Consider the following 19,612-nt stretch of genomic DNA (forward strand, 5'->3'; position numbering starts at 1 on the left):
TTTCTTCTACAAAGTGAATACATTGAGATGTGTATTTTTTAAAATGGGATCATTTGTGGGAGCATCTATCATTCTCACACCTATGAGCCTTTGTAATCTTCGCTTGGTGAAGGAAAACAAAGTGTTCCTCAAAATTAATGTTAAATTTGTATGCCTCCTAAATGGTTAAAAAAAACGTAAGTTTTGCCAATGTGCTTCCACAATAAAGTACATAGATGGAAATATACATCTCATCAAAATGTTTACAGTATGTCTGCACATTTTACATATTGCAGTTGAAAAACTAAAAAAAATGCTAAATTTTTTCAAAATGTTCCCTATTGTGGGGCTTTTAATAAATATACACAAACTTAATTGGTCTGTTTTTACCACCTAAATGAAGTAGAACATGTAGAAAATAACAATATCAGAATTACTTGGGTATGCAAAATACATGTCAGATTTGCAAAATTTGGCCTGGTCATTAAGGCGCAAACAGGCTTGGTCACTAAGGGGTTAATTAATGATGTCATTTTATATCGGTATTTTTAATTGGTCCATACCATTTGCTTTAGACATCATGACATTTATTTCATGCTTTATATTTGCTTTTAATTCAAACATTTTTAGGGCTTATTCAGATGGGCGTATATCGGTCTGGTTCTCATGCCCGGCCCATATATGCTGGCCCTCTCTGCAAGCAGAGGACGTGGGGCAGGCGCTAATGCACTGAGCTCCATCCCCCTCTCTGCGCCCTGCCACTGTTTACAATGGGAGGTGGCGGGACAGGTTGGAACGTAGCTCCACCCCTCTCCTAGCACTCCCATTGCAAACAGCAGAGAGGGGTCAGGAGCTCAGTGCACTGCTCCTGGCCCGCCCCGCCTCCTACCCTTGCAGAGAGGGGCAGCGTATATCGGCCGGGCATGACAACTCGACCGATATACGCCCATCTGAATAAGACCTTAAGCATATTGCTACATATTAATTTCCTTTAGCTTACATGGTTCCTTTCGCTATATATTGATATAGATTTTTTGCTCAACTTTTTGCCCATCTCTTAAACTATATTTATTATTATATTTATCTGGAGGCGGTTGTCGACGAGCATTGGAAATGTTTTGCTACTTATATAGTTTTTCTTCCCCTCATTATAAACCCTTTACCGCCACGGGGCATAACTGTACGTCCTGACAGGGAGGTAGTTAGCACAACAGGGCGTACAGTAATGCCCCTGAGGATAGCGCAAGATCAGAAGAGATATGGCAGCGGAAGCCGGCTGTCAATGATAGGCGGCCTCTCCCTTCAACAGCGGAGGGGCATCAGAGCAGCGACCCCCACTGTTAACCCCTTCTCTGCCGTGATCTATGTAGATGCACACGCTCCCTCTGTGATGTCAGCGGACTCTCACGATATAATCGAGGAGAGCCTGGTTGGTTGCCATGGCAATAGGACACCGGATACAGGGGTCCTGTATTGCCAGTGCCTGTGATTGCTGTAACAAGCATACTCGAAAGTACTCGTTACTCCAGCGAGCCCTACGCGGTGTTCGGGAAAATTTTACCCTCTCCACCCCACATGTTTTTTAGCAAATGAACATGCAGGGAAGGCTTTGGCACCTCCTGCTATGACATGCCAACCCTGTGCACATCTATAGCAGTGATTGGCTGGCCGGATCAGGTGACTTCCGATCACAAAAACTCAGGTCACCTGATGCTTGCGTCACACGGAGGCTGGATTAGCTGAGGGACAGAGCTGCTGTGAATAAGGGAGAGCGTTAGTGTAGGTTAGAAGGAATGTTTAGGCAGGGATCCATCTGCAAAGAACCCAACAGTCCTTTTTAGGACTACAACTCCACTTTTGTGCATCATCAGTTTGGCTGCCTAGGACCAGTAGTGCATACAAAGCATTCACAAGCATCCCGGCTGTATACTGCATACTGTTACCGGTTCTATACAGTATACTGCTACTGGTGTACACAGACTATATAGCAACTAACAAACCTCCTCTCATTTTTCATTTTTTTATTTGTTTTTGGATGAAAGGATTTGCATAATAGGCCCAAGTGTGTGTCCTGTCGATCCACACTATATAACAAGACTGTACTCATTTTACACTGTATATTTTCAGCTTAAAGCGGAAGTAAAATACCTCGCAGTTTGCATAGCATTTTGACGCAGTGCATTATACAACATGATCAACACTAGGGATAAGGGTCGAGGACGTGGGCGTCCGAATGAGGGTGTGGGCAGAGGTTGAGGTCCTGGGCGGGGTGAAACAGTGCCTGCTGCTGAGGGAGAAGTAGAACGCCACATATCTACGCTCCATAGCTTTATCTCACAGTTTGCAGGTCCGCGTGGTACACGATTATTAAAACCACAACCGTGCGATCAGGTGATCACGTGGATAGCGGATAACACGTCCAATAATTTATCCACCACCCAGTCTTCCACGCAGTCCACTCACATTAGCCAAGGGCCTGGACCTGTGAATCCTCACGCTGATCCTCCTTCCTCCCAGCCTGGTCACTCCAGGAAAAGGAGAGATTCAGAACAGTTATACTACCAGGAAGTGTTCTCAGGTCCCTTTTTTCTGAGTCACAAACAATGGTTCATGAGCCACCTGACGAGTTTGTCGTGACCGATGCCCAAAATTTGGACCTTTCACAGTCTCAGGCTAATGAGGGTGGGGACTTCCAAGTAGTGTCTCAAGAGGTATTTGTTGATGATGATGAGACACAGTTGTCTGTCAGTGAGGTTGTTGTTAGGGCAGTAAGTCTGAGGGAGGAGGAGACTGAGAATTCAGAGGAAGAGCTGGTGGATGATGAGGTGACTGACCCCAACCTGGGTTAGTAAGCCGACTGAAGACAGCGCTTCAGAAGGGGAGGCAAGTGCAGCACCAGAACAGGTTGGAAGAGGCAGTGGGGTGGCCAGCGGGAGGAGCAAGTAATCTCACAACTGTTCCCCACAGCACCTCATCGCGGCAAGCTCCTGTGCAGCGGGCTCAGTGTTCAAAGGTCTGGAGGTTTTTTAATGAGAGCGTGGACGACTGACGAACAGTGGTATGCAACTTGGCTCAGCAAGGGAGCCACCACTACCAGCCTGACCACCACCAGTATGCGCAGTCATATAATAGCTAAGCACCCGACGAGGTGGAACAAAGACCATTCACCGCCTGTGGGTCACACTACTGCCTCTTGCCCTGTGTCACATGCTGGCATTGAGATGCAATCCCCCTCCCAGGACACAGGCACGAGCATCTCCTGCCCTGCACCCACCCCTTCACCTGCACGGTCCTCCACTGTCTCCACCAATGTGTTCCAGCGCAGCGCTCAGCTGTCCATAACACAAACATTAGAGGGCAAGAGCAAATATGCAGCCACCCATCTACATGCACAATCGCTGATAATGCATATCTCCAAACTGCTGAGCCTGGAGATGCTGCCATATAAGCTGGTGGAAACAGGCTTTCCACAACCTCATGGCGGCGGCTGTCCCTCGCTACTCGGTCCCCAGTCGCCGCTATTTTTCCTGCTGTGCTGTCCCCGTCCTACACCAGCATGTGTCACAGAATATCAACCGTGCACTCACCAATGCGGTTACTGGGAATGTCCACTTAACCACCGACACGTGGACAAGTGCTGGCGAGTAGGAACACTACATCTCCCTGACGGCACATTGGATTAACCTGGCGAGGCTGGGACCGAGTCTGACCCTGGGTCTGCTCACGTGCTACCCACACCGAGGATTGCGGGTTCTACCTCGGTCATGGTTTCTCCGGCTTATTATGCCACCTCCTCCTCCACCTCTTAATTACCATCTGTGAGCACATTGCCTTCAGTCGGTGCTGCAGCACTGCCGTGGAGAAGCATCAACATGCCGTGCTGAAACTTCTGAGCTTAGGTGACAAGAGGCACACTACCCAGGAGATGTTACAGGGTTTGACAGAGCAGACAAATCTGTGGCTTTCGCCACTGAACCTCCAACCAGGCATGGTCGTGTGTGACAATGGGCGTAACCTGGTGGCGGCTCTGCAGCTTGGCAGACTTAAACACGTGCCATGCCTGGGCCACGTGTTCCATCTGGTGGTTCAGCGCTTTCTTAAAAACTACCCCAATTTGTCTGAGCCGCTCAGCAAGGTGTGTCGCGTGTGCGCATATTTCAGAAGGTACACCACAGATACTGCCACCCTCAGGACACTGCAACATCACTTCCAGCTGCCAGTTCACTGACTGTTGTGCGATGGGCCCACGCGCTAGAATTCAACTTTGCACATGTTGGCCATGGTTTACGAGCAGCGTAGAGCCATTGTTGAATACCAGCTGCACTTCTTCACAGAAGAATGGGCATGGATGTCTGACATCTGTCAGGTGTTAGGAAACTTTGAGGAGTCAACACAAATGGTGAGCGGCAATGCCGCCATTATCAGCGTAACCATCCAGCTGCTTTGCCTGCTGAGGTGGTCGCTGCTAAGCATTAAGGCCGACGCTTTGTGGATAGAACAGGAGATGGGGGATGACAATACGTCATTTGATAGCTAGACCACCCTCAGGTCTGTTTCTCAGCGCGTATTGGAGGAGGAGGTGGGGGAAGAAACTGCTGCCCACACTGCAGAGGGTACCCATGCTACTTCTTTCACATCTGTTCAGCGTGTATGGGCTGAAGAGGAGGAGACTGAAAGTCATCCTCCTAGTGAGGACAGTGATGTGTTCCGTACAGGGACTCTGGCACACATGGCTGACTTCATGTTAGGCTGCCTTTCCCGTGACCCTCGTGTTAGATGCATTCTGGCCAACACAGATTACTGGGTGTTCACCCTTCTCGACCCACAGTATAACAAGAAACTTTCCACTCTCATTTCCAAAGAGGAAAGGAATACAGGAGTGATGCAATACCACAAGGCCCTGGTGGAAAAGCTGATACTAAACTTCCCATCTGACAATGCTAGCAGTAGACGTAGTTCAGTGGAAGGGGAGACAAGGGGAACAGGCAGCATTTCCAATGCAGGCAGGGGAACACTCTCCAAGGCCTTTGCCAGTTTTATGGTACCCTAGCCAGACTGTGTCACCACTCCCCAGTCTAGGCTGAGTAGGAGGGAACACTAAAAAGATGCTGAGGGAGTACATAGCTGACTGTACCAATGTCCTCCATGATCCCTCTGCTCCATACAACTATTGGGTGTCAAAGCTGGACATGTGGCACGAACTTGCGCTGTACGCCTTGGAGGTGCTGGCCTGCCCTGCCACTAACGTGTTATCAGAGAGGATGTTTAGTACTGCTGGGGGGATTATCACGGATAAGCGTACCCGCCTGTCAACTGACAGCGCCGATAGCCTTACACTTATTAAGATAAACAAAGGCTGGATTTCCCCAGACTTGACTTCTCCACTGGTGTAAAGCAGCTTAACATAACGTAACTTTAAGCTGGAACTGGAGAATCATGCACCCTTTATCACCCCAAAAAAGGGTAGAAGTAGCTTGGTCTATCCTTCTCTGATTTTCCTCCTCTTCCTCCTCCTAAACCAGCATGTGAGCACGCTTAACAGCCAATTTTTCAGAGGGCCAAAAGGCTCTGTAAAAACAATTTTTTCTGAGGGCCACCTCTAGGTTCTTGCCCCAAATTTTGAAGAGGTTCACCACTAGAGTTCAGCAAACGTGCTGGTTCCAGCTTCAGATGCCCACAGAGTCCACAAATGTATCCCAGAGCAGTATCCAGCTATCTGACATCGAGAAAGAATGAATTGTAATGGTGTAGCCACTCTAATTTCTTCATAGTACATGCTGTCTTTCCCTGGGGCACTGGTTAAAAAGCCTCTCGGGGAGAGGCAGGGGCTGGGACAGGCGGTAACTTGCCTGTCGGTGGACTGCCACCTGGATCCCATTAAGCAAGTACGAGCTCTATGTTAAAAAATATTTCAGGGGTTCACCTGCATTCTGGGTAAACAAATCTTTAGGGGTACACCTATACTCTTGGTACACAAATCTTTCAGGGGTTCGCCTATACTCTTGGTAAACAAATACCCTGCACTCTCGCTCAAAACATCTTTCAGGATCTCACCTGCAATCTTGGTAAAAAAATATATATATTTTTAAAATGTTTTCTTCATTGATAATGTAGAAGTACTGGCCTCTGAGTCCCCCCTATGCTGGCATTTGTGGCTAATAAAATGCTGCAACGGAGGTGGCATGGGATGGCACTTACAATCATACATTAATTTGTCTGCAATTTTTCAGCTATGAAGCACAATTTTAAAAAAAACACACGGCGTACGGAAACGTATACCAGCACGGTGTCCATCTTTGGCCACCAATTTCTTTACAGTTATGTGGTCTTTCCCTGAGTTAACAAGCCCCTCGGGAAGAGGCAGGGGCTAGCAAGTACAAGCTGTCGTTTAAAAAATATTTCAAGTTTTTACCTGCACTCTTGGTAAACAAATCTTTTATGGTTTCAACTACACTCTTAAACAAATCTTTCAGGGGTTCACCTACACTCTGGGTAAAAAAAAAATCTTTTGTTTTAAAATAGGTTGTTGAATTGTGGAGATGTGTAGAAGTACCGGCATCTGAGTCCCCTTTATGCCCACGTTTGTGGCTCATGAACGTTTGTGATGGAGGTGGCATGGGATTGGAATTATGATCATACGGTAATTTATCAGCAATTCTCATCAGCATTGTGGGCTATCGCCCACAATTTCAAAGACGGTCGCTGCCAGGCCCTGCCGACCCTCTGCAGTGTGTGTCTCCTGTTCCTCCTCATCCAATACGCACTTACGAATAGACATCAGGGTGGTGTGGCTATCAAGCGACCGTGTGACATGAGGACAGCTGAATACTGCACTGGGAAAAAATTCAGTACGCTGTGGTCCTGGGGGGAGTGGACAGCAATGTCAGCATGTAACACAGGAGAAAAGGCAGTGGTATCACCCGCAGGTGGTGATTGGCCTTTGTTCCACCTAGTGTAGTGCTTAGTTAAGATGTGCCAGCACGTGTGCCTTGCTGATTATGGTCTGGCCCAACTAAATTGTTAGGGGGGTGACCACCAAGCTCTTGCCAACAATTTGGCTTAACCCTTCATAATCCAATTTTGGCTCTCTCTTTCTGCCATTATACAATGGCGCCATCTGCTGGCTAGAGCCAGTACTGCGATATGGGACATACTGGAGAGGCCCCCGTAAACAGAGTGGCCAGTAATCTACAGTAAGAATACCCTACCAAATGTACTTGACATTTGAGCTTTACAGCCTTCAATCAGAATGTCTTTAGACGTCAGACAGTGGATTGGAAAGGGTTAATAGTGCGACCTGGGAGCCTCAGATGCATCCATGCATATACTGCCTCTGCTGTTCCCTATCCATTTCTGTGGTGTTTCCATCACTTTCTGATGTTTTCAGGTGAATTACACTCCCTCTCCTATGCAGAGCATGGGTCACCTTGAAAAATGCTCGAGTCTCCCATTGTCTTCAATGGGGTTCGTTACTCGAAACGAGCTCTCGAGCATCGCGAAAAGTTCGACTTGAGTAATGAGCACCCGAGCATTTTGGTGCTCGCTCATCTCTAGCGATAAGGCATTGCATGACAAAAGTCCTGCAATGACTGATCATAACAAACTTCAGTGCTATAATGTAAGTCCCCCAGACAGACACAAATGGTGTAAAAAAGATAAAAATAATGTACAAAAAAGAAAAATATTGAAAAAAAATGTAAAAAAACAAACCTTTTTTGTGCTTTTTCTCATATTAGCATAATTTTTTTTTCATTAAAATCCCACATATTTGGTATTGTCGTATCCGTAACGATGCAACATGCTTTCTATCCTGCACGGCAAAAAGTGTAAAAAAAAATCTGAGGCAAAATGCCAATTTTGGGGATTTTGCCTCCCAAAAAACACAATAAAAGTGATCAAAAAGCCGTATGTACCTAACAATGGTACCAATAAAAACTACATCTTGTCTCACAAAAAACCAGCCCTCACAGAGCTCCGTCCATGGAAAAATAAAAAATGTTTTTTTATTGCAGAAAAGTGGAAAACCGTTAAAAAAAAAATATAAGAATTTTGGTATCGTTGTAATCGTACCGACCCACAAAAAAAATGTATTATATCATTTATGCTGCATAATTAGCGCTGGAAAAAATACCAACCAAAATCTATGACAGAATTGATGCGTTTTCTCTCCCTGCTATCATAAAAAATGTAATAAAAGCTTTACAATATAGTCTATGCACCCAAAAATGGCACCAATAAAAGCTACAGTTCGCCACGCAAAAAACAAGCCCTTGTTCGGCCGTGTTGACGGAAAAATAAAAAAGTTATGGCTTTTGAAAATTGGAGATGAAAATGCACCAAAAATCGTTGCGTCCTTAAGCCTAAAATAGGCCGTGTCCTTAAGGGGTTAATATGTTAGCCAGTTCTGTATTCAGATGAACTAGACTATTTTTATATTCATGCTCCTATTAAATATATTGGACTAGAGTGAACCTAGGTTGAGCATTGTCACAAACCCTCCTTCCTCTACTCATGATCCACACATACTACCAAATCACACTAACTTATATAAACTAAAGCTTCAGCGATTCTTCACAAACCTCCGAGCACAAAATCTGTTTGATAATTTTTTATTTTTTGCACTGATGATTTGTATTTTTTATGCATCTCTTCTCCTTTTTCTTATTATTTCTTTTACTCTATTTGTTCTCCTGTTCTAATTATTCTACTTTGCACTTTACCCAGCGGTTTCTGAGGAAGGGGCTGTGTGCCCAAAACGCATCAATACTGGCTGCTTTAATTAACTCAATAAGGAAGAATCGGGTCAATTCCGTAGGTTGCAAGAGTGTTCTTGGGAAAACAGTTGCGCCTTAACCCTTTCCAATCCATTTATTTTTTCTCACCCATTCTCCCCAGCTCCAAATAAATTGGAGCTGGGCAGAATGGGTGAGAAAAAATACATTTCCCTGCACCCTCCTGAACTGACAGAATTCAGGAGGGTGCAGGTGCTCACTGCACTATGGGGGATCCTGCTTACCTGTCCAGCGTCTTCCTCATTCTCCCTCTGCCTCCTGGCTCGGCGATCACGTTACCGCTGGGGTCAGGTGGCATCCAGCGGTCACATGATCGCCGAGCCGGGAGACAGAAGGGAGAATGCGGAAGACACCGGACAGGTAAGCAGGTCCCCTCACAGTGCAGGCTCCCGGCTCGGTGTTCATGTGACCGCTGGAGGTCAGGTAACAACGGCGGTCACATGATCGCCGGCCGGAATCTTTGCATTGCATAGCGCTAATTGAGCGCTATGTAATGTGTAAAGGAGAAGGCAGAAAGGGTTAAAAACCCTTTCTGCCTTCTCCTCGGGGGTCCTCGATGAGGACCAGTGCAGAAGTGTATCTGCACCTGATGTGTCTGACGATCGGGTGCAGATCCACTCCTGCACTGCAGTGTCGGGCCTGTCCCGACATCGAAGCTGTGGAGGGAAATTATGATGTCGGGGCAGGTCCGACATTGGATTGGAAAGGGTTAAGTCTACAAATATTATCACATGGAAAACATTTATCAGCCTCAGTATAAAATATATCAGACTTTATATATACAGCATTAAAAACTTGGGGTGCACAACCCACTAAGACCAACCACCTATGCCTTTCAAATTCAGGCGAGCTCCTAGTCATGGCTTGTCAGATGTCAAGTGAGCCAAGAGTTTTATACATAAGTAGTAACTTGGAAGAGCCGGTCCGGCACAATAGTCCATATCAGGGTGCAAACATTTACATTCAGTCACCACAGAAAGTGAAAATATAAATCTGAGATCGGGCGGATATTGTCAGAACAAATACAGAAGATCATACCTAAGGCCCTTTTAGACACAAAAATTACTCAAAAATCGCTGAAAGCCATCTTTTGAACGATTTTCGTTCTGTCTAAATGCAGGGACATCGTGCAGTTTTCGTAGAACTGATCAACTGTTATCAGCAGAGCCAGCTGTGCTGATAAGATGCTCTGTGTCTGTGTCCTGTTGTGAATTCACAGCAGGGACACTGGCAGTCAGAGTGGAGAAGAATACAGCTGTATGCAAAACAGCTGTATTCTTCTATTAGCAGCCAAGGCTGTGTCCTGCTCCACTTGCATATTCTATAGTAGCTAATTAGCTACTATAAAGTATGCAAAGATGATCGCTCAAAACTGTCACTCAAACTGTCGTTTGGGCAACTTTTGAGCGATTATCTATCAGTGCAAATGGGGCTTTAGAGTTCAGGCATAACGGAATCCGGGCACACAACTCTATAATCCAGTAATTCTCATTTACCAATAGTTTCCTGTGCCAATCACCTCCAAAGGGGGGAAATTAGCCCCGCAATGGCTATAATGTACAAAAGAACACATATTGCCTGAATGACATCACAACATTTCATTCAAAACCATTCATTCAATATGTCTTCTAAGGGTTAATCCTCCCTCTAAGGGAGGTGATTGGCACAGAAAACCATTCCTACATGAGTCTTACTGGATTAGAGATGTTTCTGGGTTCTGTTAGCCTTGAAGTCTAAGTAAGACCTTGTGTATTTCTGATGGCAGTATCTGCCGGATCTGTAAATGTTTGATCACAATAAAAGTGATCAAAAAAGCTGTATGTACCTAACAATGGTACCAATAAAAACTACAGCGAGTCTCTGATATGGACTATTAGGCCACACCACAGAAAATGGCCGTTACTGAGTAAGGAGTGCATATAGATGCATCCTCTCACCATGCAGGTAGCTGACTACCAAATGGAGGAGCGAATGACACCTGTGCAGGACAGCGATGAGACAACCACTCACACAGCCTCTTGATAATGAGGGGGGTGGCTGCTTGGTGTATACTCCACCACTACCTCTATTTGGTAGTCAGCTACCTGCATGGTGAGAGGAGGATGCATCTATATGCACTCCTCACTCAGTAATGGCCTTTTTCTGTGATTGTTTTTAATTCTTGATTTCCCCTTCTGTGACACATTTATATTAGTGTAGGGACCCACTACAACGCAAGGAACCGTGAAGTGGTTAGTGGGCTCATGTATCTTGGCCAACATCCAACCAAAGCCTTGCATTTATTATTTATCATTCACATGCAGTGTGGCTTTAAAACTCCAGGGGGAGCCCAGGGTGGTAGTACTAATGTGGTTCACTGTTGGAAATGCAGGGCAACCTACCAAATTATCATGGCGTCATTAATAGGTTGCTGGTCTGCATGGTGAACTACATATATCAGAATGGTCTGGCACCCTGTATCCACTATGTGTGGGAGTGTACACCACGCATCCACCCCCCTCATTATCAAGAGGCAGTGTGAGTGGCTGTCTCATCGGTGTCCTGCACAGGTGTTATTGGCTCCTCCATTTGGCAGTCAGCTACCTGCATGGTGAGAGGAGGATGCATCTATATGCACTCCTCACTCAGTAAGTAACAGCCATTTTCTGTCATTGTTTTTAATTTTTTCATTCCCCCTTCTGTGATGTATTATGCCACACCAGATTTCCCAAGATGTCACTTACGTATAAAACTCTTGGCTCTATTGAATCCTGGCGTGTTAAGAGTTCACCTAAGCATGAAACTTGCAGGGGGTTGTTTTATCAGGCTCTATGTTCCAAGCTTCATAGTCCTGTATAAATAAAGTCTGATATTTAAGGCTGTTTCCACACGGATGCCGCGATATCGGTTGAAGAAAATCACCGTGATATCGCATGTGTTCTGTGTGAAATCGCCGCATTTTCTCGCAGCGATATCACGATTGTGTCGCTACAAAGTTGCTTAACTTTGTGGCGCCCTTTTGCTGGGATTTTCGGGGAGGCCTTGAAATTTAAACCCTACCCCGAAAATAATTCCCTGGCGGCATAAAAGGACTACATCATCTAACAGGCGATGTCAGCTCCCTGTATGTCTTCCCTGAAGCTCCGGCAGACTAACTAAGTTTTTCCTCAGCGCTTCCTGGTTTGCAGATTCAAAATCCCTGCCTCCAGGAAGCGCTGGCTGTGATTGAGTCGTGGTGCTTGAGAACCAGCCAATCAGAGTCAACGATTCCCAGAGGCGGGAATTTTCAAACTCCTAAACAGGAAACTGCCGGAGAACGTCAAACAAATGCTGGGGAGCTTCAGAAGAAGTGCAGCAGAGCTAGACAGCACATCTTACGTGATTTTTTTTTTTTATGCAGCTAGGGCTTATTTTAGGGCTTTTACAGTAGGACTTCATACTGTAAACGTTGCATCGCACCAGAAAATGCAACAAAAAGGAAGGCTCGATAGAGTAACATGGGCTACAAAACATAGCAAATTGAAGCTGTATAGAGCATGACATGATTTTGCATTCTTGCAATGTCACAGGCTATAAAACCACTCATGTGAAAGAACGCATTGGAAAGCATGGGCTCTACTTACATGCAACCTGTAGCACTGTCACATCACGAGACAATTCGCACAATTTTGTCGCAAGTGTGGAAGCAACCTTACACTGAAGGTGTAGAACCTTTCCCATGTGATCACAGCTGTATAGTACTGTATGCAACTCTTCCTAGTATATGACACTATAGTGTTGAGATGGATGAGGGCCTTGCCAGGCTCAGTGGTGGAATACGGTTGTTATAGTTATCTATGAAAGGATCATTTTCAAAACCAAAAAAATCCTCTAACAAACTCCACAAAGTCCGTGATCCGCCATGTGATTCTAGCCTCGCTACTTATACACATAATGGCTACCAGCTCTCCCTCATCTCCATCAGTTCTGAGGAAACATCATCTAACGGAAGAAGAAAGAGCGTCCCAAATACAAACATGTCAGTTATACAAGTAAACTTTTATCAACAGTTAGAAACAAATTTAGAGGCGCAGTTATATGTATCAGTGTGAAATATTCTATGTACACGGCTGATATAAAGGTGGGATATCTGGATACTGTTTGTTTCTGGATAACAGATATTTAAATTGCTTCCCTTTTCGTCTGTATGACAAGTCACTTTACTTTTTTGTACAGTTTGACAAAACAGGTCTAAAAAAATGGCTTCTGGGGGCGTGGCTTAGCGGGAGAAGAGAGCAGACGCAAGATCCAGCGCTCCTCCACAACCGGCGGCTAAAGCGGCGATTTTGAGGACCTACCCCGGCTCAAAGTGCCTGAAAACCCGGCGGAACCCCTCCCGGGAGCGAGAGGCACAATCTGAATCCACCCAAGACCGAATCCGACCTGAAAAAGCATTGCGGCCTGCGGGCGGGCCCGAAGCCGCGGGCTAAAGCTGGTGAGACTCTGCGACCGGAAGTGCAGGGGGAAGGTTGCAAGGAGTCCCGGCCCGATCGGTACAGCCAAAAGAAGATCAGCAGTGGTCGGAGGAAGGCAGGCGCTACTTACCGCGCGGAGAGGAGAAGACCAGGCAGAGTGAAAAGCGGAGACTCCCGCTCCGACTGCAGGACCGGAAGGCGCGAAAAGTCCGGGGTAAGCGATATCACCCGGCGGCCCGGGAAAACCCGAGAAGACCCAGTGGGGGGGAGCGCAGAGAGCGGGGCGGCAGCGGCGGTGCCTAGAGGGGGATTTCCCCACCACCACCTCGATAAGACAGGAGCGATCATTAAGCTCAAGGGCACGCCATCAGCCCAGCAAGAGAGGAGAGAGCCCCCCCACCGGGCACTACGAGGGGAGCATACAGCTCAACTATAAAGCAGACACTTCTGGAGGAGAGGCGAGAGGTTGGGAGAAGGGGGCAGAAGCCCAGGGGCAAAAGGACACGGCCCAAGTAAAAAAAAAAGGCAATTTTCACAGCCTCAGGATAAGGGCTGTACCCATACAATCCTCCTGTGATAAACAGACTGTAACCTTGCGACACAGCAAAGCCACATTAGCCTGATACAGGCAACCCCAGAATTCCACCACTGAGAGCAACAGGGGGAGATTAAAAGAATCTGCAGACACCTAACAGAAGAACCCCTTCCCCCACTCCATAACGACAACTAGAAAAAGAAAACAGGTGCAATAACGCACACAGCTGCCCCAAAACAAATCACCCTGGATTTGTAGCACCCCAAACCTCTTACCTACGAAGCGACAACGGATCTGGCCCCCTGCTAGAACACAAATCCCCACTCAGCGCTTAAGCAGAGCAAGACACATTGGAGAATGAGGCCTTAGCTCCTGCTCCACCAGGACACTTGCACTATGATATAAGATAAATTGACCAGAAACTCACCAGCATCCTTTGACGAATTTATGCATCACTCAAACAGTATGACCAAGACCAAAGGTAAAACACCTAAAACTCCATCCAAAGGAACTTTACTAAATATGTTTGCATCGCAGTCCCAGACAGATCCTCCATCCCCCGCTGCATCCCGAAGCCCCTCAGAACTCGAAGCGGAAGAAGAAATAGCGGACTCCAGACGTGAAAATATGGACCATTCCCACTTACAAGAACAGATGAAAAGAATTTTCAAAACTGAACTCTCAGCAGCTGTACGTGACTTCTCTGACCAGATCAGAGAATTGGGACAGAGGACCGAAGAACTAGAGAAGAAAACTGAAGACATAATTGATACACTAGAAGCAGACCGCAGTTACGTAGCAGATCTGGAGACCAAAATTGAACAACTAGAGGCCAAATGTGAAGACCTAGAAAACAGATCCCGCCGATCTAACATCAGAATCCGGGGTCTTCCAGAGTCTTTCACAGCCCTGAAGGTAACAGCTACTAATCTTTTCTCAGGACTCCTACCACAGATCGACCAAGAGTCACTTAGAATTGATCGAATCAAAGGGGGCTGGCCAAACCCCCGAATCCAGAAATGCCCAGAGACATTGTACTCAAATTACATTATAGCGAAGTGAGACCAGCTCCTGACAGCTGCTAGAAACTTCTCCCCACTACCAGGCATGACGTCTGCCGTACAACTTTACGCAGATATAGCCCCATCAACACTAGCAAAGCGGAGATCCTTCAGACCAATCACACAAGCCCTGATTTCAGCCAACATCAGGTATAAATGGGGATTCCCCTTCGCGCTCCTCTTCCAAAACCAAGGCAGATCCTACGCTGTGAAGACCCTGGAGGAAGCCTATGGGGCCCTGGAAAGAGCCCAGATACAAGTGAAGAGACCACAGGAGACTAGACGAGCTTGTTACTGACCCAGACGCTCCTGGTTCACACCACACCCAACACAGACCAGGCACAAGGCACAGCGAACCCAATATACCTTGAGTACAGAGTATAAAAGAACTTAGATTAAGGCTTTTGGCTCGTCTCCCCGCCCCCCCTGCAGCTAGGCAAGAAGGAGGAGTGGGGTATGGGGGGGGGGGCTGGGAGAGGACCTGGGAGGGGAGTGAGTCACAATTATGAAACTCGGACATGAAAGCAAAACTGGAGGGGTGGGGGTGACATTCCCCGAGGTTGATCCCGCGAGGGGCGTCGCCCTCATAGAAGAAATAAGAAAATGATCAAACTATGGTAGTTAGCACATGGTGCGTAGTCCAATGGTGGCTTATTAGCTGCTGAGTTAATCAGAGACGGACGGAAACACCAGCCCGCTCTCTGACCTTAAAGGTCCTAGGACCTTAGTTAATCTAAAGTTTAAAGTTGGTGAGTCGTCCCTCAACACCAAAGAGGGGATGACCACACTGTTTGATGGTTTGTTTGTTAACCTTTTTGAATTGAGATCTCAGGTCGTCATGCACAAAAGAGATCGAACTGGAGGACAACAGAGGTATGGATGGTGGGCCCCAGGAGAGAAGTTCATAGCAAGCCTAGACCAGGCCAACAAATGGTATGTCTAATCTCACATAACGTGAGGGGATTCAATTCCCCGAGCAAAAGGAGAAAAGCCTTTATGATGTACGACAAACATAAACCAGACATAACACGTATCCAGGACATGCATTTCTCCCATAATTTCGCCCCTAGATACTTTAACTGCAATTACACAAGAAGCTTCACATCCAAGGCTAGTAAAAAACATAGAGGGGTATTGACACTACTGCACAACTCATTTCCCCTTCAGGAGATACAGTCAGAGAGTGATTCAGAAGGAAAATACTGCCTTGTATGGGGAACATTGCATGACCAAGCAACATTGATAATCAACATGTATGCCCCATCAGAAAACCCCTGGCCCACGATGAGAAAAGTAGCGAACCAAATAACACGATTCCCGCAGCATAGAATAATATGGGCGGGAGACTTTAACTTCCCCTTCCATGGGACACTTAATAGATCAAATACCAGATACCCCAGATAGATTTTCGGCCAAGATAAGAGCTGAATGGGAAAACAAATTAACACTACATAGGCTGGTAGACTGCTGGAGGGAGATTCGCAGAAAAGACAGAGGGTACACATTTTTTTCTGCATCCAGCCAGTCATACTAAAGACTTAACTATGTATTGATCTCCACGTCGTTTCTGCCCCAACTTACAACTATTAGACATCACCCTTGCGCGTGGTCTGACCACAACCTAGTACTATGTGAGATAGAAACGGAAAAAGCTATAAAAAACATTTTTAGATGGAGGTTAAACGAGACTCTAGTGAAGGATCCAATCTGCTCGAATAAAATCTCAAGTCAAATCAAGGAATTTTTTGAGCTTAACAACGGGCCGGACGCAAAACCACAATGGGTCTGGCTTTCCCACAAAGCGTACATCCAGGGCCAATTGATCAGACTTTCCTCCCCAAAAAAAGAGAAGTCACAAGCGTATCAGGCATTGGAGAGAAGGCTGTTTCTCCTAGAAAATCTTAACCAGCGAAACCCCACGCGAGCAACTAGTAAAGAAATTAGAGACACCAAAATGCAACTCAACACCATGTTATCAGGGAAAGTAGAAAGAGCATTACAATGGACCAAATATAAATATTACAAATTCGCCAATAAACCAGATAGGTTACTAGCTTCAAAACTGCGGGACACACAGAGACGTAACACGGTATTCAAATTATACACTCCCCATAACACCATAACAACCAACCCGAATAAAATTTATGACACTTTTCTAGCTTCTACACATCCCTGTACCGGGAACACAGAGGGGGGGGGGGGGGGAGAGTAGGTTTAATAAACGAATTTTTGACTTCCTTGCCGATACCCACCATTTCACAAAAGGAGAGAGAGTCTTTAAACGCCGCCATCACCGGCGAAGAGATATCGGAGGCAATAGACAACTTAAAGCTGGGAAAAGCTCCAGGCCCTGACAGCCTCACGGCCATATACTACAAGAACTACAGAGACCCACTACTTAGACCCTTAAGAGAATTGTACAAAACCATGATGGAAGGAAAAACCCCACCAAGAGAGTTTTTAAATTCGAATCTGACGGTAATACCCAAAGCAAATAAAGATCCGTTATCCCCGAAGAACTATAGACCAATATCGCTCCTAAATATAGATTATAAAATATTGACCAGTATCTTAGCAAAACGACTGAATTATCTCCTTCCAAAATTAATCCATAAGGACCAGGTAGGGTTCATCCCACAGAGACAAGCGCCTGATAATATCAGAAAAGTATTAAACATCATAGACCAAGCACAAAAAAATAAAAACCCGCTAACCCTCCTTGCTCTAGATATCGAAAAGGCGTTCGACTCCCTAGCGTGGGACTACCTATTCGCAATATTAGGACATCTGGGTTTTGAAAGGGAATTTGTACAGACGTTAAAATCACTATACTCCCTCCCCTCTACTTTACTAAAACTCCCAACAACTAAAGAAACTCCAATCCCAATGGAACCCCTAGCGATAGCCATAAGAAACAACCCAAACATAAAAGGCGCCACCATCGGAAAAGACGAATATAAACTAAGTCTGTTTGCGGATGACTTACTGCTCACAATCACTCAACCATTAAAGGGGTTGTCTCGCGAAAGCAAGTGGGGGTATACACTTCGGTATGGCCATATTAATGCACTTTGTAATATACATCGTGAATTAAATATGAGCCATACAGAAGTTATTCACTTACCTGCTCCGTTGCTAGCGTCCCCGTCGCCATGGATCCGTCTAATTCTGATGTCTTCTTGCTTTTTTAGACGCGCTTGCGCTGTGCGGTCTTCTTCCTGGTGAATGGGGCCGCTCGTGCCGGAGAGCTGGTCCTCGTAGCTCCGCCCCGTCACGTGTGCCGATTCCAGCCAATCAGGAGGCTGGAATCAGCAATGGACTGCAGAGCCCACGGTGCACCATGGGAGAAGACCCGCGGTGCATCGTGGGTGAAGATCCCGGCGGCCATCTTGGTGAAGGAAGAAGAAGGAAGAAGGAAGACGTTGCAGAGCGGGGATTCGGGTAAGTAATACATTTTTTTTTTTTTTTTAACACATCCTTTGGGGTTGTCCTGCGCCGAACGGGGGGCCTATGGAAAAAAAAAAACCCGTTTCGGCGCGAGACAACCCCTTTAACATCGCTGCCAAAGTTAATGCACCTTCTAGAAAAATGGGCGACATTGACAGGACTAAGAGTTAACGCAGACAAAAGTGACATAGGCTATATAAACATATCACCCTCTATGACAAAACTAATAGACCTTAAAGGGGTTGTCTCACGCCGAAACGTTTTTTTTTTTTATTCAATATGCCCCCGTTCGGCGCGAGACAAACCCAAGGGATGGGTTAAAAAAAAAAAAAAGGTTTATTACTTACCCGAATCCCCGCGCTGCGGCGACTTCTTTCTTCCTTTACCAAGATGGCCGCCGGGATCTTCACCCACGATGCACCGCGGGTCTTCTCCCATGGTGCACCGCGGGCTCTGTCCAGTCCATTGCCGATTCCAGGCTCCTGATTGGCTGGAATCGGCACACGTGACGGGGCGGAGCTACGAGGACCAGCTCTCCGGCACGAGCGGCCCCATTCACCAGGGAGAAGACCGGACTGCGCAAGCGCGTCTAAAAACGCCAGAAGACAGTGAATTTAGACGATCCATGGCGACGGGGATGCTAGCAACGGAACAGGTAAGTGAATAACTTCTGTATGGCTCATAATTAATGCACGATGTATATTACAAAGTGCATTAATATGGCCATACAGAAGTGTATACCCCACTTGATTTCACGAGACAACCCCTTTAACTTGGGCTTTCAGCAACAACCACATTATATTCCATACCTGGGAATTAATCTATCCACATCCTTATCCACACTATACAAGTGGAACTACCCACCCCTGATAAAAAAAAAACTATCGGCCGAGCTAATAAAGTGGGACGACCCAATGCTCTCCTGGGTGGGAAGGATACATGCGGTGAAAATGAACCTCTTGCCTCGAATACTATACCTTTTCCGAACTTTACCCATCCATATCCCATCCGAGGTAATAAACAACTTTCAGATGCTCATTTTTAGATTCATATGGGCCAATAAACGAGCAAGAATAAAAAATGGTGTCATGTACCTCCATAAAAAACAGGGGGGTCTTTCGATCCCCAATCTAAAGAAGTATTACATAGCAGCTAGAATAGCACAATGGGCCGAAACCATGGGAGGAGCAAAGGCACCTCTCTGGGTCAGACTAGAGGCCACGAAAATAGCCCCATATACATTTTCAGAATTGATTTGGTCCAATGGCCCAATGAAGGAGAAGCTTCTGGACAGGAGCCCTCTCACATATCACTCAATGCGCATCTGGAAGGAATCTAGATATAAATATAAACTATCAGTAAATC

At 46.2% G+C, this 19,612-nt stretch overlaps 1 protein-coding gene; it reads right to left on the minus strand.

The window, feature by feature from the left end:
- LOC136627319 (oocyte zinc finger protein XlCOF6-like) overlaps positions 1-19,612 on the minus strand; it is a 232,291-nt gene that overhangs the window by 179,988 nt on the left and 32,691 nt on the right.

This window comes from Eleutherodactylus coqui, chromosome 5 (assembly GCF_035609145.1).
Source record: "Eleutherodactylus coqui strain aEleCoq1 chromosome 5, aEleCoq1.hap1, whole genome shotgun sequence".
NCBI lineage: Eukaryota > Metazoa > Chordata > Amphibia > Anura > Eleutherodactylidae > Eleutherodactylus > Eleutherodactylus coqui.